General features: G+C 45.9%; 1 protein-coding gene and 1 non-coding gene across 3 annotated transcripts in view; both read left to right on the top strand.

Annotated features, from left to right (window-relative positions):
- The window catches only part of LOC144784436 (nuclear distribution protein nudE homolog 1-like), a 182,731-nt gene that overhangs the window by 74,014 nt on the left and 91,140 nt on the right, over nucleotides 1–17,577 (top strand). The gene's annotated exons all lie outside the window — the stretch shown is intronic.
- LOC144786345 (small nucleolar RNA SNORA3/SNORA45 family) lies at nucleotides 12,778–12,869 on the top strand. Its single transcript, XR_013602148.1, has one exon. It is a non-coding gene; the product is annotated as a small nucleolar RNA SNORA3/SNORA45 family (small nucleolar RNA).

Raw genomic sequence — 17,577 nt, 5'->3', positions numbered from 1 at the left:
ACAAGGTAACGGAAACTTTCTTTCTTTCTAAAGTGCTAGTGCTTGGTTATTTTACAACGAATACACATTCGCCACAGTGCTCAAGTGTCTAGACAGAAAAGAGTTGTTTTACTGCAAGTAAACTACTTCCATTTACTTTTCACACGCTGCGGGTAGATCTCTTCCGCCTACCCTTCACTCTAGCATCAGTGAACCTGTTACTTCCCTAGACCCATCCACTCTTTCCGGGATATATCCGAGTCTAAGGTTTCCCAGCGGACCCCTTTGCTTTCACCCAAGCTCCGATGAACCTGCTACTCTTCCGAGGTGACCCTTACTAGGTTACGCCACTATTGGAATTTTGCCAATGAACCTCGTTACTAACATTTATTCACATATGTATTCAGGAAAAGCCCTAGTTAGTGCTTCTGGTTCTACCTAACCTGCACCTAACTTTCCTTGAGCCTGCGACCTCAAGGCAAATGGATTCTATTCACCACTTTGCCATTCAATTCCCCGGGGAGTTCCGACAACACTTAACAAACCGTTTTACATACGCATGGATTAATACATATAACAATATAAGAACAAGAATAACAATTTTCAAACAATTCATAAATTTCAAAAGCAACGCATTCTCAAGAGAGTGATCAAGTCCCCTGAAATGGCCGCTCTTGTAGCAGCATCAATATACTAGCAGCTACCGACTTGACTTAGCCTAACTAGTCCTACCTAACCTTTAACTATTCCCTAACCATAACTCTGCTACCAGAAAATTACTGATAGAGCGCGCGGGTCACCCGACCAATAATTTCGCCGCTTCGGGCCCATATATTTCAAATCACCATATACATTGATCGGATGACCTCACGGTCTGCTATCAATAATTTGTGAGTTCCTTTCGTTATTCTTCAGCGTACCCGACTTACCATCCACCGACGCGGGTACCTATGACCACAATGGATCAGGGAGCTAGCTGTAAAAGGAAAGGCAGCAAAATACAAACCCAACAAATAACATTCAATAATCTTTGTAAAATGACCACGGACAACTGGAAGTTTTAAAGTCTTTATCTAATTTTAGTAAAATTCAGAAATCATCAAATTCACAGTAATTAAGCAATCGATAATCAGAATAACAGAAAGTACATAGCTGAATAGCAAATAAGTCAATGCAACCATTTATAAACAAATGGAACCAGGACACACTTAAAATGAAGGATCAGGAATTAGAACGTTTTAAGATGAATCACTAAAGATGGGATAGGCTTCGATTAGGACTAGTATTCTAGAATTATCTCAGAGAAAAATGAGACAGGAGTTCGGGACATTTATCTCTATAGGAGAGTCTATGAAGAGAGACACGCTATGCTTTAAGGCAAAAGTTCTTTAGACAGTTTAAGTAAGGAGGTTCTAGACCATATCAGGAAATGACAAACTGCAATGCAAAATATAATTTCTAACTGGTAGGGTAACATAGGAACACGTTACGAAACAAATGCAAATAACTTTATGATTCAATGGTTGCGGAAAAGCATGGAAAATTAACATATGCAAAGGTATGTCTTTATTAAAGCAAAAGACAGAAATTCAGAAAGGTGCAAGATTCAGAGTTTTCAGAGTGATATTTACCTAGACTGGTGTGAAAACCAAACCCTGGCCACGGGTCAGTTAAGGACAGGAACCCCTCAAGGAAGGATACCCCTCAATGGACAGCAGGTGCAGAATGGACACCCAGGACAGGACAGGAAGACCAGATTAGGATCAGGACAGGACCCTCAGGACAGGAACCCTCAGGACAGGACCAGCACCCGCAGTTCGGAAGCAACGCCTGCGCTCCACCCTCTCTGCAGCTATCGATCAAGACCCCAATTGGGTCAGCGAACTCCCAGCAAAGTGCTCCGCCAGCACTTTAAGGTTTAGTAAAACCTTAGTCTATGGTCAATTTCGGACAGAGTGCTCCGCAGTACTCTGTATCTTCAGTCACCTATTGAGTGCGTTGGGTCAGTGACAGGTCAGCTAAACCAGACAAGTCGGACAATTTCCCTAGGTGAACCCAGGGTAGATATACTGTTTTGGGACGGTGTACCACCCCCCAATGTTGCAAAGTGTCAGAATCCCTCAATTTGGATTGGTCCTAAGGTAGGTTTCGGGTAACACACCAATCAGAATAGACTATTTGGAGGCCTAATTTGCATCTCTGGGTACCGCCTAGCAAGATTGGGGTTCCCATGAGAAAGTCGCACAGAATACAATGAAAAGAATACATTTCGATACAATAGAACATAATCATGATGCTTCTGCTGGGTGAAGGTGCCCTTTCCCAGGGTGGCTCTGGCATCAACCTTCTTTGGCCTGAGTTCAATGCCATGTCAGCTTCTAGCGATTCTGCGCAGAAATACCCTCCAAGATGGACTCCCCAGCCCAGCACCCCTCTGAGTTGAGGATACATGAAAAGTAAGCGAAAACAAATTAAAACATAGAAGTGACGGTATGAAAACACATCATTGGTTTTTTACTTTAAACTTATCAGTATAAAAATATACTATGCAGTTTAAATGTTAGCAACATATACACACTCACAAGAGCATCACCACGTTATTCACGAAAGCTGTGTATTACGCATGCGCACCCTTTCCCACCAAACTTATAACTACGTCAGGTCACGTGAGTGTGACTGACGCATGCGCAGAAGCAATTTTCCAATCGGCGGCCATGTTTAGGAACACGGATTATTTGTATTAGAAATACACATACGCAAGCTTCCTCTACTTCGTTCGAATATAAAAATAAAAGATTAGTAAGACGTACAAAATGTATTAATTGATTACACACGGGCGAGGTTCATGACTTGAGCAAGTCGCGATGCGAAGCTTGCTCTATCAAAAGTATTTGCAAAAGAGAAGAACATTGTCTTATCTCTGTACAAGTTCTACACCAGACCACAAAAACCAGATGAATCAATGGATGATCTTGTTTCTGGTATGAGTGAATTGTCAATTGATTGTAAATTTGGACAAATGAGATCAGAGATGAACTGATTGTTCAGTGCAGCAGCAGTAAAATGCAGGAGCGTTTCTGGGCAGTGAAAAACCCGTGCCTTAATGAAGCCATTGTAATTGCTAAGGTGGTAGAGGAGTCTGAGAGATGAATGAAGGAGATGGGCAAGAAGCAACAAGTGGACAGCCTGGTTGCTGCAGTTGGGAAAAAAGAAAGGGTGCCTAAAGGATCAGTCAGCAAGGTTGCTACTAGATCCCAGAGAGGGAGCAGGTCGAAAGATTGTTCACGCTGTGGGAGTGATTACCGCACCAGTGATTCAAAATGGTGTTTTGCATCTAACAAGGAGTGCAGGAAGTGTGGGTGCGTCGGACATTATGCCTGTGTGTGTAAAGATGCATCTAAGTCCCGTGTGGCTGTCACTGGGGACTTATTATGGGAAGAGGATAACCAGGATCAGGTGTTGATGGTTCAGCCTGAGATGGAGGAAGGGAACAGGAAAGTCAGACTTAACGCCTTGTTTGATACTAAAGGCAGACTAGTGGAGGTCATGGTGAACTCTGGTTCATTGTACACTATTGTACCGAAGGCAACGTGGAAGAGAGAGTGGCCGAAAATGCCTCTTCAGCCCAAAGACATAAATCCCAAGGGCTACCAGGGCGAACGCATTGATGTTCTGCGTTATTTCACTTCTATGATTGTGTTTAAATCACAACAGGTTGAAGGGAAAATCTATGTGGCTGAGGAGGTGCCACCTATTTTGGAGTGGGTGCATCAATTTGATCTGCATATAATAATTGACCCCCAAGCTCGAGAACAAGTGTTGACAGTCACTGAAACACAACTGAAGATGTGTTATCAGAAATAAAAGATGTGTTCAATGAAAGGCTGAGTGTGATGAAGGGCTACATCCACAAGACAGTGTTGGAAAAAGGTACTATTCTGGTTAAACATAAATTGAGGAGGGTGCCAGTTGTAGTGAGGAGAGAGTTCAAGAAACTCATAGATAACATTCTCAGGGAGGGGATCATAGAGCCTGCTGAGGCATCGTAATGGGTCTCTCCTGTGGTTATTGCCAAGAAGAGCGATGGCAAACTGAGGTTCTGTGTGGATTTGCACAGTTTAAACCAACATGAGGGATTCTTTTCCTCTTCCAAATATCAACAAGTTATTATTGTTACTCAAGGGTGGTAAGTACTTTTCTAAGCTTGACTTAAAAAGTGCTTACCACCAGATCAAATTGCATGAAGATTCACATAATGTGACAGCTTTTGTCACCATGGAGGGAACTTTTAGGTTCACAAGGATGCCGTTTGGGCTAGCCTCAGCTGCTTGCATGTTCCAGCTGATCATGTCTGAAGTGTTCGAGGGCTTGGATAATGTGAAATTCTTTCAAGACGACATTTTGGTCTTTGGTGTTTCCATCCAGGAACATAACTCCATTTTGTGGTCTGGGTTGGGTAGACAGGGCGGCTGGGCTCACCTTGTGGAGGGACAAATGTAAGTTCCTAGTGGAAGAAATTGAATACCTTGGCCGCACCATTCCTGGGCAAGGTGTGCGCCCAAGGTAGATTTACTGAAAGCTATTCGGTCTGCCCTAGTTCCACATGATAAGGATCAGTTATGAGCTTTCATGGGTTTGATCGAATACTATGCTAAATTTGTAACTTGAGGGTGTTGCTGAGGAAGGGATGTGCATTTTTGTGGGGCTAAAGTCAAGAAAGAGCATTTGATGTGATAAAGGAAGGCAGTTGTGGTGCGGGGATCCTTGCTCAGTTTCTTACTAAACTCAATACGTATCTGGCTGTGGATGCAAGTGTGTTCTCTGACAGAGTGTGAGAGCAATTACTCTGTCACTAAGCATGAGACTTTAGCGGTTGCCTGGTCTGTAGAGCATTTTAGGACCTTTCTATGGGATTTCACCTTTTGCATTCGTGCAGACCATAAACCTTTAGTCAAGGTTTTGAGTCCTGGTGGGGCTGGCAAGGGATCTACCAGGCTGGCTAGGCTTTCTTCATGGCTGCAAGAGTATAAGTACCAAGTCGAACACATACCAGGGTGGAGAAATACCCAAGCTGATTGTCTCTCACTGTCTGAGGTAGATGAACATGGTTCTTCTGCTTGGGAAAACGTAAGTGAGGGGAGATGGCCTAGTTGTGTGATGTGGAATGGAGGGGATCTTGCCCTCCAGAATGTGGGACAATGGAGGGGGAGCTAGTCCTCACAATGTGGGTCAAATGGTGGTGTGGGGGGCGTAGAGAAAGTATGGTGCCTCCGGCTGTTAGACCTATTGTTAAAATTCTGGATTAGTTCACTCTGAATGACAAGTATGTGCTTATGAGAAATGACAAATTCTTCCCACTGGAAGGATTGGAGGAAAGGATCTTTACGCTGGCTCACGAGGGCCACTTAGGTCAAACATTGACAAAGAAACAGGAGAATGTTTGGTGGCCGTGTGTGGATGATCAATCAACTTGTGGGTGGAGAACTGTGAAGTGTGCAGAGAAAGTGGGAAGAGGCTTAAGATAGGAGCACAATCCTTCCAGGGGCATATTGAGGACCCGGGGTGTCCTTGGAGTACTGTGTGCTTAGATTTTATTGGACCAATGCCTTTGCCGGAAGAAGGGATGAGAAATGCTATGGCTGTTCAGGATGTGCACTCCAAATGGTAAGTGGTGAAGTTCATTCCTGATGTGACCACCATAACTACTGTGGAGACTTTGAAGAGTGTATTTTTGGTGGAAGGGCTACCCCGTGTGCTTATCACCGATAATGGTACTCAACTAGTTTCTCATGAGATGAAAGGCCTTCTGTACAGTTGTGGTGTTAAACATCATCGCACTGCTTTGTACAACCCCCAGGCCAATGGCATGGTAGAAAGGGCAAACCAGTTGGTTAAAGGTACCATCTCTATGCCTGGGCATAGTGGAAAGGATGTTAAGGCTATGGTAGATGACATGGTATGGGCTCATCGCACTACAGTTCATAGTGTTACCAATGTTTCACCCTTTAAGAAAATGCAGGGAAGAAAGTCTGGACACAAAATGACTCCTGCTTGGCTCACTAGAACTGATGGTAAAGAGAGTGAGGGGCTGAATGCCATAAGAGGTGTCGGTTGGTGACTTGGTTAAGATAAGACATGGAAGGGTAGGAATAGATTTGGGGGCCGTTCAGAGTCAGGCAGGTGTGTGACAGGTATGTGGTGATGGAAAATGGTTATAAACGTCAAGTGGCTTTGAACCAGAAAGGACAGGTTGGGTACAGGTGGGAGAATTAAGTTACAGTGGAACCCCTACGTACAAACAAACTTAAATGGTTTAATGCTTATGAATGATGAGGAATTGGTCAGCAACGAGATAGAAGATGGGAGAGGGCGTGTTGAGTGTGGAAGTGGTGATGTCGGTGGTTCCATGCACGCCGGAATTGTTCCCCATGGAGTGAAAAGAAGGAGCCACACTCCTAGTTCTTCATAGAAACCTCGTTATTTGGAGGATTATGTTACATACTAGTGACCTGTATGCGTTCTCTTTTCATTCTTCTCCTGGATATGTTTTCTGCAACCCTGTTGTGTAACTTTTTAAGAGTTTCTTACAGCTGGCACCATGCCATGTTGCTGTGGTCTGTTATTTTGTTTTATAGCTATTCTTATGTGTAACGTTTTAGGAGCTCCTTACAGCTGGTGCCATGCCATTTGGTGTGGTCTGTTGTTTAGGTCTCGGCCTACAGCATTGCTTTAGCAATGCTTGTTTGTCGAGATTATAGTAAGGCTTTCAAAAGTCTACCCAAACTGCGGATTTGGTACAGTTCATGTGAGCCGGGCGCGTGCACATCACACATTCCGGTCTGTCATTTGGGAGCCTGTGCGCCTCGGCGTCAGACTTCAAAGGAATGCGCTCCCCCGCCCCACCACAGCAATGCAGAGAGCTTGGTTTATAAAGCACCTTAATTACATATCAAAACACTCGGTGCCGTTATTTATTTCACTGGGCACTGCTTGGCTTTCGCGGCGCTTTGTTTTTGGGCGCTTTTCCTTTAAATGCGCACACACATGTTGCCAGTGTCCGGTCACCAGGCACCTTAATTCCACATCAAAACACTTGGTGCCGTGAAATTATTTCACTGTATTAGCTTTCAGGGTGCTTTGTTTTTGGGTGATTATCCTTTAAATACGTCCTATCACCAGGCACCTTAATTCCACATCAAAACACTTGGTGCCGCGATATTATTTCATTGTGTTAGCTTTCACTGCTCTATGTTTTTGGGCGCTTTTCCTTTAAATGCGCGCACACACGTTGCCAGTGCCCCGTCACCAGGCACCTTAATTCCACATCAAAACACTCGGTACCGCTATATTATTTCACTGTGTTAGCTTTCACGGTGCTTTGTTGTGGGCATTTCAAGGAAAACCGCTGGAAAACAAAGCGCCATGAAAGCTAACACAGTGAAATAATATTGCGGCACCAAGTGTTTTGATGTGGAATTAAGTTGCCTGGTGACGGGGCGGATTTAAAGGAAAAGCGCCACGTCACCAGGCACCTTAATTCCACATCAAAACACTCAGTGCCCGCGATATTATTTCACTGAGTAGCTTTCACGGCGCTTTGTTTTCCAGCGGTTTTCCTTTAAATGCGCACACACATGTTGCAGTGCCCCGTCACCAGGCACCTTAATTCCACATCAACACACTCGGTGCCGCGATATTACACAAGCGTATCTTTATTACATTGTTTAGCTTTGCTGTTTACTTTCGCTTGGCACTTATATAGCCGCAACCATAACAGGCAACATATACTTGCCATTTTGCTTGCTGCAAGCTTTACTTCACACACAAAAACCTGGGGCTCACAAAATTAACAGCTACTTTTCTGTATTAAGCACCTTAATTCCACAAAGAAACACACTTAAAAACACAGGGCAAAATGCAAAAAACTGTGATAGGAGGGGAGGGCAGCGCGCATAAGCTCATATACTTTCAAGCCCTCTCCGTTCATCAGCCTCCTAATGTTTCATAATCCACAGTAGTTCACAAATCCCCAACTTAATGAACCATTGTCTCACCTGTCCTCCTTTCCGCCTCTTTTTTGTTAACACAGATATGTGCACCTGCCACCCTTTTCACTTTTTCACCAACCACTCACTTTTTTTGTGTTTTTTAAATTGTCCGCGTAGGCACTTTAATAAGTAGTAACTTATTGTGTACGACGTCCACATATCGGCCAACTGTTAAGCCTTTTTGTACCAGGAGTTTGTGCCACTTTTAAACTTGTTACGGTGCTTCCTTTTGTAGTATGTTTTGTTTTGCAGCAGAAATATTGGCCCTCGCTCAATAACAGATACCTTTTCCTAATTCACCGCTTAGTTTATAAATGCGCCGGCCACGCACATAAACCAAGATATAAACACACTTATGAGCACAGCTCAAACTACAAAGATGGGACAAGGAAAAGGGAGTGCGAACACGCTCAGATGCATGCAAGGTCGCTCAGCTCATCAGCTTCCTAATGCCGGGAAATCCACCGCAATTTATCAAACCCGCTTCCATTACAGGCACCATACACTAGCCGTGTCGCTTGCTGCAAGGCTCCAGAGGCGAACTAGAGCTAGGCGGAAGGGAAGAGCACACTGACCCCTGCAATGACATGGTTGTGCATCTCTTTTGAGAGGGGGGGGGGTTGATTCTTCCAGCAATAGTTAGAGTAGAAATGCAGGGGCTCTAGAAGGGGGTGAAAAAAACAACAAAGCCTCATTTACAAGCGAATGGTCTTTTACAGACCTGTGAAGTACTCGGCAGCGGCTGGGTGTGTGCCCTGGAAGCTATCTCAGCCCGGGCTGACCCACACGATGGAGGGGCTGAAGCCCTTTGATCCCAATGGGCATTGCGCGACTGCAGCAAGCTCTCTACTGTATGCCAAAAAAAAAGCTGTGGCTCACACAAATCCTTTTCACTTTTTTAGCAACCAGGCACTCTTTTTGTGTTTTTTTGTTGTTGTAATTTTCTGCGTAGGTACTTTAATAAGTAGTAACTTATTCGATTCAGGCTCCATCAGCAGCAGCGTCAACCCCCCCCCCCCCTCGCAAAAGAGATGCACAACCATGTCATTGCAGGGGTCAGTGTGCTCTTCCCTTCCGCCTACCATAGTCTTAAGTGTCATCACTGAAAATCGACCAAGATGCGGCTCCTTAGAAACTTCCAACTGTCTGTAAACTGACCTAAGAAAACGTGACCTGTTCATTTGTGTCTTCTGGGTTTAATAAAACCTTAGTGAGTGAGAGTTCCTCTCCTGCCCCACAACAGCGGCACAGGGATTTTTATTACAAGGAATATAATACCTAATTTGATGGGTTGTGTGATGCTCTTTCTTATTTGTCTGGAATTAAAACAATTAAACCGTATTATCTTTATAAAGCTTCTATCCAAAGTGATTTACACAGAACACGTCTGCATGCAATTAGCATTATTAAAGAACCTTTTGTTCTTGCACGGGGGTCTTCTTGATCATTACTTGGAGAACAAGCCGGTCGGGCAGCTTATCGAGGCCTGCCTAACCTCCAAGAAAGACCTTACCTTTATAAATTACCACAGAAGACTATATTCATATCCTCCATTTTTGGATATTCACCCCACGCCACCTGGTCCACACGTCGCTGAACTTGGCATCTATCTTGCGCGTTATATTCTTTATCTTGATTGAGAACTCATTATTTGTTTATCTGGAATCTAACTGAGTTTTACATTGCCTGCCAGACTTGGACCTGTATACTTCTACTTGTGCAAAAAATCTTTCCTGACTTTTCCCTGACGAAGCTCCCAAGGTAGGGAGCGAAACGCGTTGGCTGTCCTGTGCACTTTTGAACAAAAAAGATCAATAAAAAGAAGAATATTTTCTCAGAATACTTTGCCTCTGCAAATTACTTCACACTTGGCGCTGCCTCTACATTCTTCTAAAATTAAAACAATTAAACCGTATTATCTTTATAAAGCTTCTATCCAAAGTGATTTACACAGAACACATCTGCATGCAATTAGCATTATTAAAGAACCTTTTGTTCATAACAACCAATTCAATCAAGATTTTTTAACATCCTCACATCTGTACGCTTTCGTTCTTTGTTCCTTGTTCATTTTTAAGTTTCACCCAGTAGGTTCAAGATTCTGTTTTAATTGTGGTTTTACTCGAGCATTAAATATATGAACAATTTAGTTAATCAGTTTATAAAATCAAACGTGATTGACGTGCAGTTTTCATTCTGTATTAAACTGTATAACGATATTGACATGCTATTCTCTGTCACTAGGTGGTATTTCCAGAATGGGTCATCCATATTTATCCAGTTTGTTAAACAGGTGATCTGCCCCGTTATGACCGTCTTTGCATTGCAAGCTTTCACTAGACATTAATCACGTGCACATCTCCCACACTCAATTACAGAACATTACAAAGACCCACTCTGCTGCTTCTGCCTCGTATTCAGCCATAGTAGTCCTACACAACTTACTATTGAAGGTCTCTCCCAAGTAGCCTTAAAATTGATTTTATCTCATTGGGATCCAAATCTACAGAGGTGCAGAGGAAATGATAGACGGCAACTTGGGCAGAGCAATGAGGGCGCTCAAATCACAGATACAATTCTGGTTATCGCTGCCTTTGTCGGTGGCGGGTAGAGTGGCGGTCTCCAAGATGGTGGTGCTCCCCCGACTCATTTACTATTTCGCTAACTTGCCATTCCTGATTCCGGCCTCAACTTTCAGGGCACTAGATACGCTCCTAACGGAGCTCATATGGGGATCGGGGCGGAGACGCATAGGACCTGCAAAATTACAGCTTACCTCTGGGGCTGGGGGAATGGGAGCACCGGACTTCAGGGCCTATAATTTTGCCTGTCAGCTGCAATGGCTGGAATACTGGCTGGCAGGCCGGAACCTACATGAGATCGACATGACAGAGGAGGATCGCTCCAAGGGGAAAATTCATATCTTGCTTTTGCCCCAATCGGAGCTACCTGGGGACACTCCCCCTCTTCTCCGACTTGCAGTGCAATATTGGCGGAAAGCAGTAAAGTACACGACTCCCATGACTTCATACGCCCCTACAATTCCGCTTTTAGGTATCCCGCTGGAATCAGGAACGCTCACGGCCTGCAAGCTCACACCATGGCACGACGCAGGGGTAACGAACATTGGAGACCTCTTCGTAGATGGACGCATGTTGTCCTTTGAGGACTTCAGAGCCACGCATAACGTCCCGGGAGGTTCGTTCCTCCTACATGCTGGTTTACGTCACTACGTGACAGAGATGTGGGCGCGAGAGGGCGAAGAGTCACCCGCAAACCCATTACTAACGATGGAGTACCTCATGGGAACAGGAAGCCACCTGACCAGATGGCTTACTGCTGGAATCAGAACGGGGAGGGCGATCTCATTATTGCCTCTCAAGGCCAAATGGGAGGGCGACATAGGAAGGCCACTCGAGGACAAAGAATGGGAGCGTATCCTTCAATTTCCCAAAAAAGTGGCTAGAAACCCGAAGTTCAAGTTTATTCAATTGATGGTCTTGCACCGGGCGTATCTCACGCCACGCCGTATACACGCTATGTTCCCTGACGCTGCTGCCGCCTGCCGCCGTTGCAGAGCAGATGATGCTTGACTGATACACATGCTATGGGACTGCCCGAAACTGGGCTATTATTGGACCACTATACACGAATCGCTTACCAAAGCGGGTGCTCCCCTGCTAGCACACACCTTAGAGCATACAATACTAGGACTAAGACCAGTGGCGCGTAAAAGAAGTGTGTCGACACGCTTCACTGATATGGCCATGCTACTTGCGAAACGCGCGATAACCATGCGGTGGAAATCGCCCAAACCGCCCGACCCTGACATGTGGAGGACAGAGGTTATACGATGGAGCAGGGCAGAGGGGGAGGCGCTACAGCGCGAGGAACGTAGGGTCCTTAGGAGGACGCTCATATCACTAGACTGGTTTGCCATACTAGGGGCTTTTGAGGCGGAAGGGGACGATGAATCTAATGTCTCGTTATCCGCAGCTTGAATTGTGAGCCGCCCTCAATACACCACAACTTGCCACGGGCGTGCTTGGTGCACCTCGAAACACAGCACTGGGGAAACCCACACATTTTTGGTTTATGTCTCTGGCTGATTGTATAGAATAATGTGTTAGGCAAGAGCTGTTTTTGGGCATAGCCAAATACCAATGGATATATGCAATAACGAAGTATTAGTGCCTAGGGTGGGTTTACAAGGGGTGGAGGGTAAAGGGTTTCTTGGGGGTTATGTTTGGTTAACTGCAATGCAACAAAATAGAAAATTTATATTACACTTGATACCATTGTACCACACAGAGCGTATTAATATGCGATTGCTTGTATACCAACTGTACCACGCTATTGCTCTACTTACTATGCAAATAAACAAATTTTCACAAAAAAAATAATTGATTTTATCTTGCATTTTTTTTTACACTAGAATATTACGTAGAGGTCCTCCTAAATGTCTGCAGTATTATTTATTCTAGCCTCTGGCGGCTCAAGCCGCTGGTTATGGAGAGTGTAGACATTGCTAAGTTTGAATATACATTGCTGCACAAGTACATTTGTGGCTTACTTTACTGAGCCACAGATGAATAGTTTTTTGTTTTTTTCCTTATTTTCGCAGCTTGTTTAACAGTGTACTGGGGTGCCCATGGCTTATTTCAGCAATATAAGCAAGTATCTGAATTATGACTGCCTTCAGCACTAATCATCCATAAAACCGAATGGAGGGCACAATAGTGTATCTTACACCGAGGCTAGAGTCTCATCTTGACATTGTTCATTGTCTTGGTGTGCTAGAGCTTTCGGAGAACAAACACTGATCTTTATTCACACACACACACCCACAACAACACACACACCCACAACCTTACACAACCACAACCACACACACACACACACACACACACAACCACACACACAACCACACCCTCACAAACAACCACAACCACACACACACAACCACACCCACAACCTTACACAACCACACACAACCACAACCACACACACAACCACAACCACACCCACAACCACACAACCGCACACCCACAACCACACACACCCACAACCACAACCACACACACATCCACACACACAACCACACACACACAACCACACACACGACCACACACACAACCACACATACACACAACCACACACACACACACAACCACACACACACAACCACACACACAACCACACATACAACCACACACACAACCACACACAAAACCACACACACAACCACAACCACACAAAACCACACACACAACCACAACCACACACAACCACACAACCGCACAACCACACCCACAACCACACACCCACACACACAACCACAACCACACACACAACCACACACACAACCACACACAACCACACACACGACCACACACACAACCACACATACACACAACCACACACACACACACACAACCACACACACACAACCACACATACAACCACACACACAACCACACACACAACCACACACACAACCACACACACAACCACAATCACACAAAACCACACACACAACCACAACCACACACAACCACAAACACAACCACACACACAACCACACACACACCCACACAACCACACACACACAACCACACACACAACCACACACACACAACCACACACACAACCACAACCACACATACAGCCACACATACAACCATACACACAACCACACACACAACCACACACACAACCACACCGTCAGTGCACACATTCACCAGGCACAGACACCATCAGTCGTCAGTGCACGCTTTCACCGGGCACAAACACCACCAGCCATCAGTGCACACTTTCACCGGGCACAAACACCATCAGCTGTCAGTGCATGCTTCCACCAGGTACACACCACCTGACGTCAGTGCATGCTTTCACCAGGCACACACACAACACCAGCCGTCAGTGCACGCTTTCACCAGGCACACACAACACTTGCCGTCAGTGCACGCTTCCACCAGGCATACACACCACCAGCCGGTAGTGCACACTTCCACAAGGCACACACACCACCAGCCATCAGTGCACAATTTCTACAGGCACACACACCACCAGCCATCAATGCACACTTCAATTGTTAACTCATCCACAATTAACTATTGTAGCAATCGCAGTATGGCGCAATTTACTTTTAAACAAATTTATCTAAAGCGCAGCATGCCACCATTGCTACAAAAATAAATACACATTTTTTGTGCCTACCATATATAGACTTTTGTTGCAATTGGTGTTGCAATATTTAGCAATGCCAATAGCTCAAACTTAATTACTGCGAGACCTATTGCATTGCAAATGCTTGTTTTATTATTTTTTTTGTTTTGTTTCCATGTTTGCGTAGAAGGGAAGGAGATGTGTTGTAATGCAGATGTCATATGGAGGTTCTTGAAAGGAATGTTGTGACTAGCTGATTCGTCCCTTGACTGTTGCCTCGTGGCTGGCGCAAGGAAGGACCTCTAACCGTATTACTGTGTCTCGGTGGTCACTACAACATTCTCTGTGGCTGGCCACATCAGATCTGTTTGGATTGGGGGCTAATTGTATACTTTGTGGTCCTTCTCGTTTTGGAAGACCTCTGTTGCGAATGTCTTGTAAGGTTGCATTAACTACTTTCCAGAAAGGAAACCTCTCCCTTCGGAGGAGCAGGGACATCCCGTCACTTGTTTATGTTACCCTCCTAAATACAAACTCACACATGCCCACCTCTCTGCAGATCTTCCCTCTGTTTACTGAGACGGAAGAGACTGTAGGGATTTGGTTTTTACCATTTAAGGTGCAAAGTAGTATAGCAAATAACAACATTAAGTTCTAGGAAGTCGTTGCTTTTTGTTTTTATTTGAAACTTTTCAGACTGTTTATCTAGGTTACTTTCAGTTCATAAATAAGGCCTTTTATTCATTAAAGTGATAGCCATGGTTGAATTAGGTAAGCAATATACCACGAACTGACCTGACCCTGTGTCCGTGTCGGTGCTGCGGAGGTCCAGGGAGCGAGCACATCACCAGGAGCCGAGTCCCCCCCGCCGCCGCTTACATCCATCGGAGCGGCCGCAGAGCGGGGGGACTTCAACCCCCAGGAGCCTTTGCGGGGGCGCGTCGAGTGACGCTGCAACAGGCGCCCAGAGGCGCACAAAACAGCTGCGCTCCCGGAGCGCTGTGGGAGCAATATACCACGAACTGACCTGACCCTGTGTCCGTGTCGGTGCTGCGGAGGTCCAGGGAGCGAGCACATCACCAGGAGCCGAGTCCCCCCCGCCGCCGCTTACATCCATCGGAGCGGCCGCAGAGCGGGGGGACTTCAACCCCCAGGAGCCTTTGCGGGGGCGCGTCGAGTGACGCTGCAACAGGCGCCCGGAGGCGCACAAAACAGCTGCGCTCCCGGAGCGCTGTGGGAGCAATATACCACGAACTGACCTGACCCTGTGTCCGTGTGGGTGCTGCAGAGGTCCAGGGAGAGAGCACATCACCAGGAGCCGAGTCCCTCCGCCGCCGCTTACATCCATCGGAGCGGCCGCAGAGCGGGGGGACTTCAACCCCCAGGAGCCTTTGCGGGGGTGCGTCGAGTGACGCTGCAACAGGCGCCCGGAGGCGCACAAAACACCCACCCCCCCTCCGCATAGCGGGACGCGTGCGGGACGAAGCGCGGGGAGAAGCCCGGGACAAGAGCGGGACAGTCTTAGACAGTCCTAGACTGTCCGGGACTGGACTGGACCCGCCACTCTGTCCGTACAACCATCAAAGTTAGCCGCATGAAGTAAGACCATACCACCTATTATATCAAAGCAGTTTCCCTGTGATCGTACTTAGTGTGCATTTATCCTGTTGACACTCGTCTGTGTTATATAGCAGTGTTTACTATCATTTGATAATATGCCTAAGAAAATCGTCTCTGGAGCTTCAGATACGCTTAACACCTTAGATAATTATCTGGTTCAGGTGGTAAATAAAATAAACAGTGAAAGAAGGCAATCGCTAGGCTTGAGTCAATCCCCTGTCCTTCACTTAGAGAGTCCCTCCACTAGTGTGCAAATGACTGATATACCATCGCAAGACCCCAGCACGAACATCCCTGATACCAACCTCCCTGACATCGGAAGCCTTGATCAAAGCTCAGATCTGTTGGCTGACTCAGAGACAAATGCAGAGTCTGACCCAGAGTCCCATGTGGAATTCATAGCAGAGGAATCCTCATCCTCTGTGCCTGTGACTAGGGCGGTGAGAACCTGCAGAAAAATTCAGCCCAAACGCGGGGGGCCACGGACAGGGAGGAAAAGGGCCGCTTCTCCACCAAAGTCTAAGGCAAAAAAACTGGAGCACGAGGAAGATAACCTTAGACAAATTATAGACGATGACTTATTCAACAGGATAGCGGATATGATAGATTTAAAGATAAAGACTATCATTAAGCCACTGATTGGAAAAATTGATAAGCTTACCGCAGAGGTGGAAAGGATGGGAGGACTGCAATGTAAGTTAGTAGAAGAAATAGAGAATGTAGTAACAATTGTCACTAAACCAGTAGACACTGTGAAGGGAAATAATGGGGGTGATATAGTAGCAGATGAAGGCTCATTAGAGACCATCCCGTCTGGTCAGGCACCACCAGCTGTACTTAGCCAGGAAGCAGCGAGGGAGGCCCCTATACTCCCATCTACTGCACCAACACCGCCATCCCTAGGGGATGACCCTGCACAATTTATAGTGGAAGCCTCACCATTTGTACTGGTACTAGCTAATGTACCCATCTTATCCCCTGGCCAGACAGAATCTATTTCATCCCTGACAAGCAAGGCGTTACACTGGCTGTCAAGTAACATGCAGATGGCACATTATGGGAAAGAGTAGTTGGCAGGGGAAATTGTAATGGCGAGGAGGATGACATCGATAGGGAACAGGCAAAAAAAGTTCAAGGGGGACTGCGTAGTGTTAAATTTTTCAAACGCAGCCGTGCTCCCAAATGTCCTGTCAAACATACTTCCCCCCCAATGAAGAAGTGCAACTATAATCCCTCTTACCCTAAAATTCTTCTCTAGTGAGCAGCAAAATGCGATCCATCCAAATATCCTAAGAGCAGGGTGGACCACAAGAAGTAACAGATGGGGTGGGGGTCTTAGACCTATATATAATGACCATGGTATTGGCCCAGTAGATAGATTTGGTACAGGGCCAGGTGATCATCAGAAAGCGTTATTTTCTAAAACCCCTAGATCAAACTGGAATACAACGAATAGGTGGGGGGTGGGTGTCCCGTAAATGACCGGGGAGCTGTGGAAATGGGTTTGGAGCCTGGCTGGGTGATGAGCAGTTTCCGATGCGTCCCAATACCCCACTACCCAGGTGGAATGTAGCAACAAATGGATGGGGATTGGGGGCCACACCCCATGATTGGGGGTTTGGCACAGTGAATAGGTATGGGGTTCTGGCAAACTTAAATGACTGCGATTGACGTACGGGGGTCCAAATACGTCAAAAAATGGATCAAGGGTCTCATGTATAATAAGCAACCCCAAAGATAGGGGCAGAGGACTTATAAATGG

The sequence above is a fragment of the Lissotriton helveticus genome, chromosome 10 (genome assembly GCF_964261635.1).
Source record: "Lissotriton helveticus chromosome 10, aLisHel1.1, whole genome shotgun sequence".
NCBI classification, from domain to species: Eukaryota; Metazoa; Chordata; class Amphibia; order Caudata; family Salamandridae; genus Lissotriton; species Lissotriton helveticus.
This window is presented reverse-complemented; position numbering and strand designations above follow the sequence as displayed.